This window comes from Octopus bimaculoides, chromosome 3, assembly GCF_046866305.1.
Source record: "Octopus bimaculoides isolate indiv1 chromosome 3, ASM4686630v1, whole genome shotgun sequence".
In the NCBI taxonomy this organism is placed as follows: domain Eukaryota; kingdom Metazoa; phylum Mollusca; class Cephalopoda; order Octopoda; family Octopodidae; genus Octopus; species Octopus bimaculoides.
This window is the reverse complement of record NC_142930.1, coordinates 126,080,772-126,092,575: the sequence shown is the minus strand read 5'-3', so window position 1 is coordinate 126,092,575 and position 11,804 is coordinate 126,080,772. Positions and strand designations below refer to the sequence as shown.

Below are 11,804 nucleotides of genomic sequence, written 5' to 3'. Positions count from 1 at the left end.
GTTGTGACGTAATGATGATATAAAATATAATAAATTCCTCGGTAACCAACACACACACACATTATATATTTTATTATATGTATTTATTTTCTCTTAGTTAATAAATAACTCCGACAAAATAAATTGGTTAATAGATACCGGGTAGCAAAGATCACAAAATTACTGTGGTGTAACTCCTGTTTATGAGGTAGAAACTCCTTGTTATTTTGGGAACTTGGGTATATATAAATTTAGTAAATGGAGTAAAACGCATATGTTAACTGAATACTTTTATTTCCCCATTTACTAAATTTATACACACACACACACATATATATATGTATATATATATATATATATATATATATATAGTGAATCCAAACAAATAAGAACAAACAAGAAAAAACAATGACGCGAGTACGTGGTACAAGTACTATATTATCAGATGCTCAGGGAAGGAAGGAAAGAAGATTTAACGTTTCGAGCAAAGCTCTTCTTCGGAAATAGAAGAAAGTCCAAACGAAGGGAAGACGGAGGAAGAAAATCGCCAACAATACACACGTGATTACATTTTGTGCGTGTGTATGTAGATATATATATATATATATACATATCTACGCAATGATCCCTCGCCATATCGCGGTTTATTATTTAAGCTTACGTCGATTCTTCCGTGGTGTGGTTTTGCATTTATGATAAAATATTCTTTTATTGGTTTCAGTCATTTGACTGTGGCCATGCTGGAGCACCGCCTTTAGTCGAGCAAATCGACCCCAGGACATTCTTTGAAAGCCTAATACTTATTCTATCGGTCTTTTAGCCGAACCGCTAAGTTATGGGGACGTAAGCACACCAACATCGGTTGTCAAGCAATGTTAGATGGGTACACACACACACACACACACATATATATATATATATATATATATATATATATATATGTATATATATATATGTATATATATATATATATATGTATATATATATATATATATGTATATATATATATATATATGTATATATATATATATATATATATATATATATGTATATATATATATATGTATATATATATATATATGTATATATATGGGAGAATATACAAATAATAACAACAGACGAGGACAGGTGGTGTAAATAACAAAAGTATATATTAGTATGACGCTCGGGAATACGGAAAGTCTTTGACGTTTCGAGCTACGCTCTTCAACAGAAAGAATACGGAGACAAGGAGAAAAAAAATTGAATAGTGTTCAGTCAACGGTCAATCATAATAATGGCCGATCATAACAATGGCTGACCGGAAGTTAGACATTCTTATTTCAGGAGAGCTAAGAAAGGGGGAGATAACAAACGGTGATCGGGAACGAGGGGCTGTGTGTGGGAGGTAGAATGCTGGTGATCTTGACGTATGTAGTGTGAAAATGGGGAAGGGAGAAAGGGAGAAAGTAGTTGGTCAGTTGTAGTGTGTGCGTGGTGTGATGCGAGGGTATTGGTGTGGTGTGATGTGAGGGTGTTGGGAGGTGGGGAAAGCATGGGTGGAGTGTGGGTTAGGCTGAGGGTGGGGTAGAGGTAGGGGTCTGTGGGTAGGGTGGGGTATGTGGGTAGGGGTGGGCGGGTGTAAGGAATTGGATGGGGTGGAGTGGGAAGGTAGAGTAGGAGTGTGGTGGGATGAGCTTATGAGGGGGTGTTGACGAGGAGAGAGAAGGGGAAGGTGGATGTAAGAGAGGGGGAAGATGGGGAGGGGAGGGGAGAGGGAGAGAGGGTGGGTGGGTATAAGAGAGGGAAGGTGGGTATGGAGGGAGAGAAAGAGGGGAAGATGGGTATGGGGGGGAGAGAAAGAGGGGAAGGTGGGTATGGGGGGGGAGAAAGAGGGGAAGGTGGGTATGGGGGGGGAGAAAGAGGGGAAGGTGGGTATGGGGGGAGGAAGAGAAAGAGAGGAAGAGAGAGGGAAGAGGGGTATGGGGGGGAGAAAGAGAGTGAGAGAGAGGGGAAGAGAGTGAGAGAGTAAGAGTAAGAGAGTAAGAGTGTAGAGAGTAGGAGAGTAAGAGTGAGAGAGGGGGGAGTACGAGAGAAGAGAGTAAGAGAGAGGAGAGAAAGAGTAGGGGTGAAGAGAAGTGAGAGTGGAGAGAAGTATGAAGAGAGGTGAAGAGACGTACAAAGAAGTAGGAGTCGGAGCAGGAGGTGGGGGAGGGGAGAGATGGGTGGTAGGAGGGAGGGTGGGGGAGAGAGACAGGTTAGATGAAGAGTGGAGGGGAGTTGAGCCCATGTGGCGCAAAGGAGCGAAGATAGAAGATTAATCTTTGTTCACGGCGCAAACGGGAGTCCGGATGGCCCCTGTGCATGGACAATCCAAACACAGACAGGTGTTGCCGCAAGGAGTGGCCGGCAGAACGGAAGTGGCGTGACACCGGGGTGTCATTGCCGACGTTGATATCTCGGAGGTGTTCCGCGAATCGGTCGGCCAGGCGGCGCCCCGTTTGTCCGATGTACAGGGATTGGCAGAGAGAGCAGGAGAGGCAATATATGATGTTGATATATATATATATATATATATATATATATATGACACGCTACTTTCAGTTTCCGTTTACGAAATTCACTCACAAGGCTTTGGTCGGCCCGGGGCTATAGTTGCAGACACTTGTCCAAGGTGCCATGCAGTGGGACTAAACTCGGAACCATGTGGTTGGTAAGAAAGCTACTTACCACACAGCCACTCCTGTGCCTATATACAAATTATAGAGAGAATTTTGAAATATATACAGTACAGTACTGTTTCTACTTAGGGGATTTTCACCTACCGCGGGGATTTTTGGAATGTAACACCTGCAATAGTCGAGGTATTACTGTATATGTAGGATAGACTTGTTTCACCCCTGATCGAACGATCCTATTTATCAAAGGCATTCTAACCATGACTAACACGTCTTTCATTAACGCAATATTTCTAATGAGACGGTAGGGTATGCGATTTCAAGCAGCCGTGACTGCAAGCTTTAGTACATGCTCGTTAGGTGGTTCATGTTCGTAAATTAACCAGTACACGCTCACAAACACGAGCTATGTGATACTTCAATGGGCGGCATAATACTTTAGCGTTCGTGATGTATTTGAATTATCTTCTCTTTTCTGCGACAGCAGAAACTGTTTCCTAAACCAACAACTCAGTCATTCTCAATGAATACGACACGAAACCGATTTAAGATGCCTACAGCATCCTAACAATAGTTACATCATACGGTTGGGTAAATTCCAGACATTTATATGATGTCCAAGCAATTTCGTGCTCAATATACGAATGCGTGAAATGCAAATGAACAGGTTTCTACTTAACACAAATAACGAATTAGTCAAACGAACAACGGCTAAATCCACCTAATCTATAAATAAACGTTGCCACACCACTTTTCACAAGATTTCAATCATAAAACAGTTAAATATAAGAAGATAATGGCACAATATTTTAGGATTAACTTTTGTAAATCCAGTCGTAGTAGAGTAAACAGTACAAACGGGCATTGGTTCGTTATATAAAACTCATAAACCTTTTTGTATCTACACACACTTAAGGCAGCGTGTTGGCAGAATTGTTAGTACGTCGGGAAAAATACATAGCGGCATTTCTGCTTGTTCTTTACGCTCTGAGTTCAAATCTCGCCTAAGCCAACTTTGCCTTTTATCGCTTCGGGGTCGATAAAACAAAGTACCAGTCAAGGAGATGGGTCGATGTAATCGACTTATCCATTCCTCTCAAAATTGCTGGATTTGAACTCTGCCACGGACCGGGTTATCGTTTAGGGCAGGGGTTCCCAACCCTTTATTTCAATGAGTTTTCTCACGGACACCTTTTAATATGCTTATCCTTATTTGTGTGTGTGTGTGTGTGTGTGTATGTATATATTTATTAGGTTGGTGCATAATTATTGCGTATTTTTTTCAACAAAACCAATAACATTTAACAAAAACATCTTTAAATGATTATTCCGACCGGCCACCAAGCAAATGGGAGGCAGTAATTGAAGTAGGTGGTGAGTATGCTCCGGAATAATCATTTAAAGATGTTTTTGTTAAATGCTGTTATTGTTTTTGTTGAATAAAATTTATTGAAAAAAAGCCGCAATAATTATGCACCAACCTAATATAAACATAAATTTAAAAAAAACTAAGAACAAACACAAAAAACAACAACGCGAGGACGTGGTACATGTAAAGTTTTAGCAGAAGCTCAGGGAAGGAAAGAAAGGTGGTTTTACGTTTCGAGCAAAGCTCTTATTCGGAAACGGGAGACAGAGAAAAGCCCAATAGAAAAGGAAGACGGAGGTAAAAAAAACCCGCCAACGATTCACATGTGGTTACATTTTGAAATGACCGAAAGTATAAATATAAAATTTTGAATTTAGTTTACAGACGCCCAGTACTACCTTTGCAGGCCACCAGGGTTCCACGTACCCCGGTTGGGAACCACTGGTTTAGGCAAATGTTTTCCCCCATCATGCCAGAAACCGGTGTTGGTTTACGTCCTCGTAACTCAGCAGTTCGACATGAGAAAAATCGATAGAATAACTGCTAGATTTCAGCAATAGGGTTGATCTATTCGACTAAAGGCTGCAGTCCAATGACTGAAACAAGTGTAAAAGAAAAAAAACTGAAATGGAAAAATCTCAAAATAGATGACCAGGTGATGGTAAAACAGAAAATTTCAGAGTGTTGTCTCTCCTGGTGAAGAACAAGGACGCGAGAATCATAATGTAAACAGCCGTATCAAAAACCACTAATTGGCTACTTGGCAATTTCGACAGGAGTGATAATGATGAAAAATTCTTCCAATATCAACATTATAATAGGGACTCGCTCCTAGACAAAAACACAGCATTGAGAACGCCAAAGTATCCAAGTATTTGTAGGGTCGTGGCTATAGAAGATATGTGCCCAAGGTTCCACGCAGTGGGACTGGACCAGAAGTCACGTGACTGAGAAGAGAGCTTAACCATACAGCCACGTTTGCGCCTATAATGTGAAATGTATAGAATAGAATACGTCCATATACAAATTTGGTAAAAGATATTAAAGAGATAATCAACTGCTTCATTTCTATGAAAGAAATGATTTTGTAGTTACTAAGACTATTCCAGCAACCAACAAGAAATTAATACAAGTGGAAGAGCCCAGGTGATACATGTGTAGTGGGACAGGAAAGCTTTTTTTTTTTATGGCAACTTCAACCTATCAGAGCTGGGAGCGTAAGAATACCAAAGAGCAATTGTCCGTCCTCTTGGTTGGCGTGCGGTTTTCCGTTAACCAGCGGATGGATTCAACACGGACCACATCGTTTCTCTAAGATGGAACCTACTTTTTCGTATTTCTTACCACCTTAGCGCCGCAAGCTTCTAAACCCATTTGTTCAATATTAAGTTTTACCGCTTTCCTCTGACTCCAACAGAGACTCCCGCTTCGTTCATCACTAGTCTTCTCTCCTTACAATTCAAATAAAGTTACAATGTTTCTGGACATTCATAACACTTATTTCAAAATTAGTGACCACTCACACTAAATTAGTAACTTCCTACATTGCTTACATACTACATTGGTAACACGCTAAGCATGTAACCCCTGGACATTAATGGCTCGAGTGCAGGAACTCGCGAGACCGGTTACCTGGTTTTCATGGCGCATAAGTGACCGATGCCACAACATTCCCCACTTAATGGGACGCCAGCTCGTCGCTGAGAAGAGTAACGTAAAATAAAGTGTTTTCTTCAAAGACAAGCACACTGCTCCTTCCCAGAATCGAAACCACATATTGTGATCAGGTGCACAACACGCGCCTTAACCTAAGTGATATAGCAAGAAATTCAATAGGCTTTATACTGATAAACCAACAGGCTTATCAGTATTTAGTTTAGCAAGAAAGTACTACGGAGCAGACATCGAGCGGTAAAGTACGGGCAGACAGCAGACAAAAGTATGTGAAAATATGAAACAAGTTAGCATATTTTGTAAAACACATTGGTTGGAAAACTTAATCAGCATAAATGCTAAGTAATGCGAGATAAATAAAATGAGATCACAAACATACGTGAGTAAACAAAATATTGAGATTAAAGACGAAAACAGAAACGTACGGCATCATCATGACCAGATTGCATCCAGATGGGTTGAATATATAAAAGGCTGTACGACGATGAGGACAGACCGCTTATTCAAAGATGCTAGAGGAAACAAGATCTCTATGTGTGTATGTGACCTGCAGTGAAAACGGCTTTTTACAGGTTGAACATGTCACAAACATATTTGAACTTATCTAAATGTTTAATTTACAAAACTGCTTTTACGATCCAACTACACGCACACATGTACATACATACATACATTATACACAGACATTATATATATAAGTTGGCATTTTACAGAGTTGGCATTTTACAGAAAATAAAGGAAATCTCAAACACAGGATAGCTGTGAAACCGGCTTAGAAGATGGGTAAAAGTGGCCAGCAAGTCGCTACTGAGAATCGAATAAGCGCTCTTTACCATTAAGCCAAGATACCCCAGAGAAAATAGAGGAAAAAATCGGATAAAAAAAGAAGAGAAGTTTACACGGTATAAACTGGCAAAGAAGAGACATGCATAGCATACAAAGGTACAAAAAAAAATTAATAAGGTTAGTCAGAAGAAATTGTTCTATAGTTTATTATAATCCAAGTAGAGAAAATCTCCAAATTTCCAAGGAAATAGAATGGAATGAAAAGATGTTAAACGAAATAGAATAAACTATTTACTTTATTACATTTAAGAATTTGTCAAGCATTCAGTTCTTAAGAATGCTTCTAACTTTACTCAAGAGGCACAAGCGTTCTCAAGGGCTAGACGGAAATTTTCACATACATTTACGTGGATATATAATATTAAGTAGATAAATATTTGCGAAGCCAGTGGTGAAGGCGCATCAAACTGGCAACACCTGTTTGATTTACAGGTTAATCCAAAAGTTGGCGTTGACAAAACTTAGACTGATAACGGACAGTCAAGAAGTGACAGCAACGATAATGGAAAGGAAGAAAGAAAAACGATTCACAGCACAGTCATAGCTGCGTGGTTAAGAAGTTTGCTTCTATATCACGTGGTTTGATCCAGTGCACGGCATCTTGGACAAGTGTCGCCCTCTCTCCCCACAATGCACCGCGTTGTCCTTATGAGTGGAATTCTTCCCACTACCTTTGTTTTACAAGCGTCGGAACTCATGAATTTCTATACCAAACACAGAAAATTCATGATTTTCTTGAGAATAATACGAAAATAGCTTCCTGTTGCCTTATACCCGTCTATTCACATTCAAGCCATCTGCTCCCTCGGGCTTACTCTAAAGGCGCAGGGCCTGATACTTGTGACACCAGGGCCTATGTGACATGTTAAGGGGTCAGCCCCCTTCTGTGTGTACAGGACCATCTTCTGCTAGTTGACCCATAACTGGGACTCCTTAACAGACAACTACCTTGGCCAGAACGGATCCGGGAGTACTAGTAACCAAAGGATAACTTCAATCTTTCCTAAACTCCTGGAGTCTCACAACCAGATGTTATTTCATGGTTTATTCGGTGAAATTTACTAGACAGAAACAACGCAGGAACCAGTGTTCAGCACATAGCAGCTAAATGTGTCTAAAACCACACTGAACTGTCACATTAGGGGAATGAAACATTGGATAATATAATCGGAGATACTGTTTAAGTAGGGAGTTGAGATAGCCACAATCGGAAAGCCTTCAACCCTATGTCTGCGTCACCAGTAAGTTCAAAAGTGGCGAGGCAAACGAGGGAATTTTTCGGGGTCGGTCGATCTGCAAGAAATAGCAACCAAAACTACTTTAAATCAAGCTTTGTAGCCTTTCAAAAAGAAAGGGGGATTGGATATTGTAAACCTAGGTACACTATGTCTAGAAAAAGATGTGATGGCTACGACTGGAATATCTTTCATCTCAAATACGCTTGATCAGCACAGCAACAAGAAATAACCAAATCTCTCTTTAACCCATTACCTACCAGTGATCTCATATGAGATCACTTAAAAATTACAAATTTCGTAATTATTTGTCAATATTTACACATATCTAACCTTTTTGCTATATCTACTAGGTATATTTCTCTGATATTCAAATGAGGTTTGCTAATTTTTCACCCAATATCTCGCTTTATTTCTATTTAAAATGTTATTTTGATCATTCCAGCGTGTTTCTAAGGTTGTTTTATGCTAGAAATCGAAGTTTCATTAAGAAAAAAAAAAAAAATTCCAATTAATAGAATTATGGGAGGTAATGGGTTAAAAATGTCCTGCTCTCTTTTAAAAGTGTGCGTTGGGTAATGTAACCTACTCTTTTATTAGTTTCAGCAATAGTACAGTAAAAAGCCTCAACGCTAGACATAGTAGTTAAATTCCTTTAGACCACACCCAAAAAACTTGAAAAATTCAAAAAGCACAAAGGGCACATATAATGTAGTTTTAGATAAACAATATGTCTATCAAAGGTATTCTATCCATGTTTTTTATACGTGCGTTTAATCAGGAATTACCAGGAAATTAATCAATAATTATGAAATATAGAGATTTCTGGAAAAACAACAAAATAGGAAGTTAGATGCACAAAGTCAATTGACGTTTATATGCAAGTATGTGAATAAACGTGTTTGTGTGAGAGAGGAGGGTGGAAGCAAGGAGAATGAAGTGAAATTGTTTGCATTTATGGCGAAAGGACAATGAAAAAAGGAAGTCTTCACCAAGAAGAGAATTTGCTTCAGTTGGAGTGAAAAGGTTTTATTGTACTTTCACAAGCCAAGTACGAAAAGAAGAAAAAAAACTACTTTGAAGTAAGACAAATTATTTAACTTTAACAGCAGGTGCTTCAGCTGCTACGAAGAGCAACCAAATTTTCCTCATTGTACAACAACCAACTGTGGTAAGAAAGCAAGAGAGAGAGAGAGAGAGAGAGAGAGAGCGAGATAATGCAGTCTTCTATACACTATTTTTTTTTCTTGAGAGGTGGGAGACAATGCAGTCACAGTCTGAATGTCTTTAGCCATAGGTCTTCAATGATGAGGCTTAATAAGACTAAAATATGTACAGAGGTGTCTCCCCTTCTTTGCTGAAATTATTTGTATCTTTTTTCTTTCATATAGGGGAAACGCCTTGAATCTACCTCAGTACGTTTTAAATCTGGTACTTATTCTATTAGCCTCTTTTGCCGAACCACTAAGTTACGGGAACGTAAACACACCAACACCAACTGTCAAGTGTTGCAGTGGGGACAAACAAACCCGAAGACAGACAGCAGACAGACTGACACACACACGACGGGTTTTTTTCAGCTTTCGTCTCCCAACTCCGCTCATAAGGCATTGGTTGATCCGAAGTTATATCAGAAAACAGTTGCCGAAGGTGCCACGCAGCGGGACTGAACGCAGAACTATGTGGTTGGGAAGCAAACTCTTACCACACCGCTAGGCCTGCGCCTTATACTTGTATGAATAGTAGCTTAACACTTCAATGCAACTAAACCAATTGCCTGTAAGATAAGGATTTTACTAGAAACTCGTTTATTTACAGGCTACTGCCGAACAGAGCACGAAACGGAATTCATCACCGAAGCTCTACACAATGAGAAGAATGGTCAGCGCAGCAATATAAGAATTATGGTTAGCAAAGTATTCCAGGTTTTAAATTATTAGGTAAGTTAAAAAAGAAGACTTTTTTTTTATTTCCTTTTATTCAATTCCGAATTTGTTGTTAAATATTGTCTGTGAGATTAAGAAATTCGCTTTGCAACCACGTGGAACCTTGAGCAAGTGCCTTCTACTATAGCCCTAGGCCGATCAAAGCCTTGTAAGTGGATTTGGCAGACGAAAACTATATATATGTAAGGGACGACCGTGCGAACTCATAAAAGGAGAAATGGTGACGAATGGAAAAACAGAGGACTCCTTTTATTTAAACGCGTCACACGGTCGAACATACAAATATATATCGATGATGATATACATGATATGTTATGCGACGATAACATAGATGACCAGTAATGAAAGACCACAACCGTATTAGATGAATAACAGAGATATTTATTGTAGCGTTAAAGATGTATGTCTGTGTGAGAGTGTGAATGCGACATATAAGAACATAATCAAAGACAGGCCGTCATACAAAGAAAAGTGTGTATGTGAGTGATACATGTGTGTATGAGTGTTTACAGCAGATAGAAAGAGAGTCAATAACCCGTGAGCAATTATACCCCAGTTCGTTAGTACACTATAGGAAAAGTTCTGTATGTGAAAGTGAGGAGAGGCTGAGTGTGGCAGAGCTGATCACTAGTTGTGATGTCGTGGCATCGATGCCGGGCCGTGATTCTTGTTATACAGATGTTCATCGCTGGCTGAGAATTTCTTGTCTGTTTAAGAACTCTTGTCTGTTTATTTACCGTGGTGAAGCTGAGTCACCTAACAGAATCGAAGAGAGAGATGTGCCGCGGAGTTTGGTGTGGTGTACATAGTAAATCGTGTTGACGCTGGTAGAGATTGTTGCTGGTTGCTGCTGCTGTCGTGTGGTACACGGAACAGTTCTCAAAGAGAAACTGGACCGAGACAAATTTGGCTGCCGAGTTAAAGCTATTTATAACAAATTATTGGCTCACCAGATGGTAGAAATATACTCTATCACGTGACCTTATTAGGGGCCGTGATTGGTCAGTTTGTGTTCTGGCGGGAACGGTTCGAAGAAGTTGCCGATTCGAATAATGATCAGTCACGTGATGGACAAGGAATGGGTTCTCTACTACGCTCGCATTTATTTATATTTAAATGAGAAGATTGTATGTAATGGCGATAGTAGTTTGTATCTAATGGCGATAGGTAGTTTCACTACATATATATACACACACACACCAGAGTAAGCACATAAATGTGAAACAAGGTGGGGGGAAAATACCTTGTGTTTCCACCTGGATTCGAATGTATATATACATATATACATACACACACACATCTATCTATATATATATATATATATATATATATATATATATATATATATGACGTTGACCACTAACGTGGACATTCAATGTGCTAGAAATATATCACATCTTGTGTCTAATAAGACCTAAATTGTTCTCAACATGAAATATAGCGTGATACCAAAACGTAAGCGGGCAAGACATTTAAAAAAAAACGAAAAGGAACATTATTAAACAGGGACCGGTTTCGAATTTTAACAATCTTACCGACTGTCTATTTCTCTTCAGCCTGATTTGTAATGGAACCATAATCATCAGAACCCCATACAAAGTTGCCCACCGCCATAGGTGCGCGTGTATATGGTTCTGCTAATTACAGCTTAATGGTAAAATTCAAAAGTCTTCGTTTTGGCGCGCTAATTCCAGGAATATGTCTGCAGAGAATATTTACTGCGTCGCATATATCCAGTATGAGAACTCGGTAAGGGTATATATATATATATATATATATATATATATATATATACATACATACACACACACACATATACACAGAAGTGTGTGTGTGTATGTATCTCATTCCCTCTCCGACTTGAGAACCAGTGTTGGTTTGTTTACGTCCCCGTAACTTATCGGTTCGGGGAAGAAAAACCGCCAGTACCGGCAAAAAGTACTTGGTTCGATTTGTCCGACTAAAAACCTTTCAAGATGGTGCTCCAGCATAGCCGCAGCCCAATGACTGAAACAACTAAAGGAAGTGAATAACATGTGATACACAACCGATTCTTAATCCTATACAATCGATTCCTAATCCTTCCATCACGAAGCAA

The 11,804-nt window shown here is 39.3% G+C and overlaps 1 protein-coding gene and 1 long non-coding RNA gene across 7 annotated transcripts in view; one reads left to right on the top strand and one right to left on the bottom strand.

Moving 5' to 3' along the window:
• Positions 1-11,804, top strand: part of LOC106869995 (uncharacterized) — a 276,693-nt gene that overhangs the window by 162,232 nt on the left and 102,657 nt on the right. For 2 of the 3 annotated variants that reach the window (XR_001409476.3, XR_016241194.1), the window contains one exon: positions 9,579-9,700. The exons of the other annotated variant lie outside the window; for it this stretch is intronic. This is a non-coding gene — a long non-coding RNA (uncharacterized LOC106869995). The remainder of the gene's footprint in view (positions 1-9,578; positions 9,701-11,804) is intronic. 3 annotated transcript variants of the gene reach the window in all.
• LOC106869993 (adenosylhomocysteinase-like 1) overlaps positions 1-11,804 on the bottom strand; it is a 426,079-nt gene that overhangs the window by 325,023 nt on the left and 89,252 nt on the right. The gene's annotated exons all lie outside the window — the stretch shown is intronic.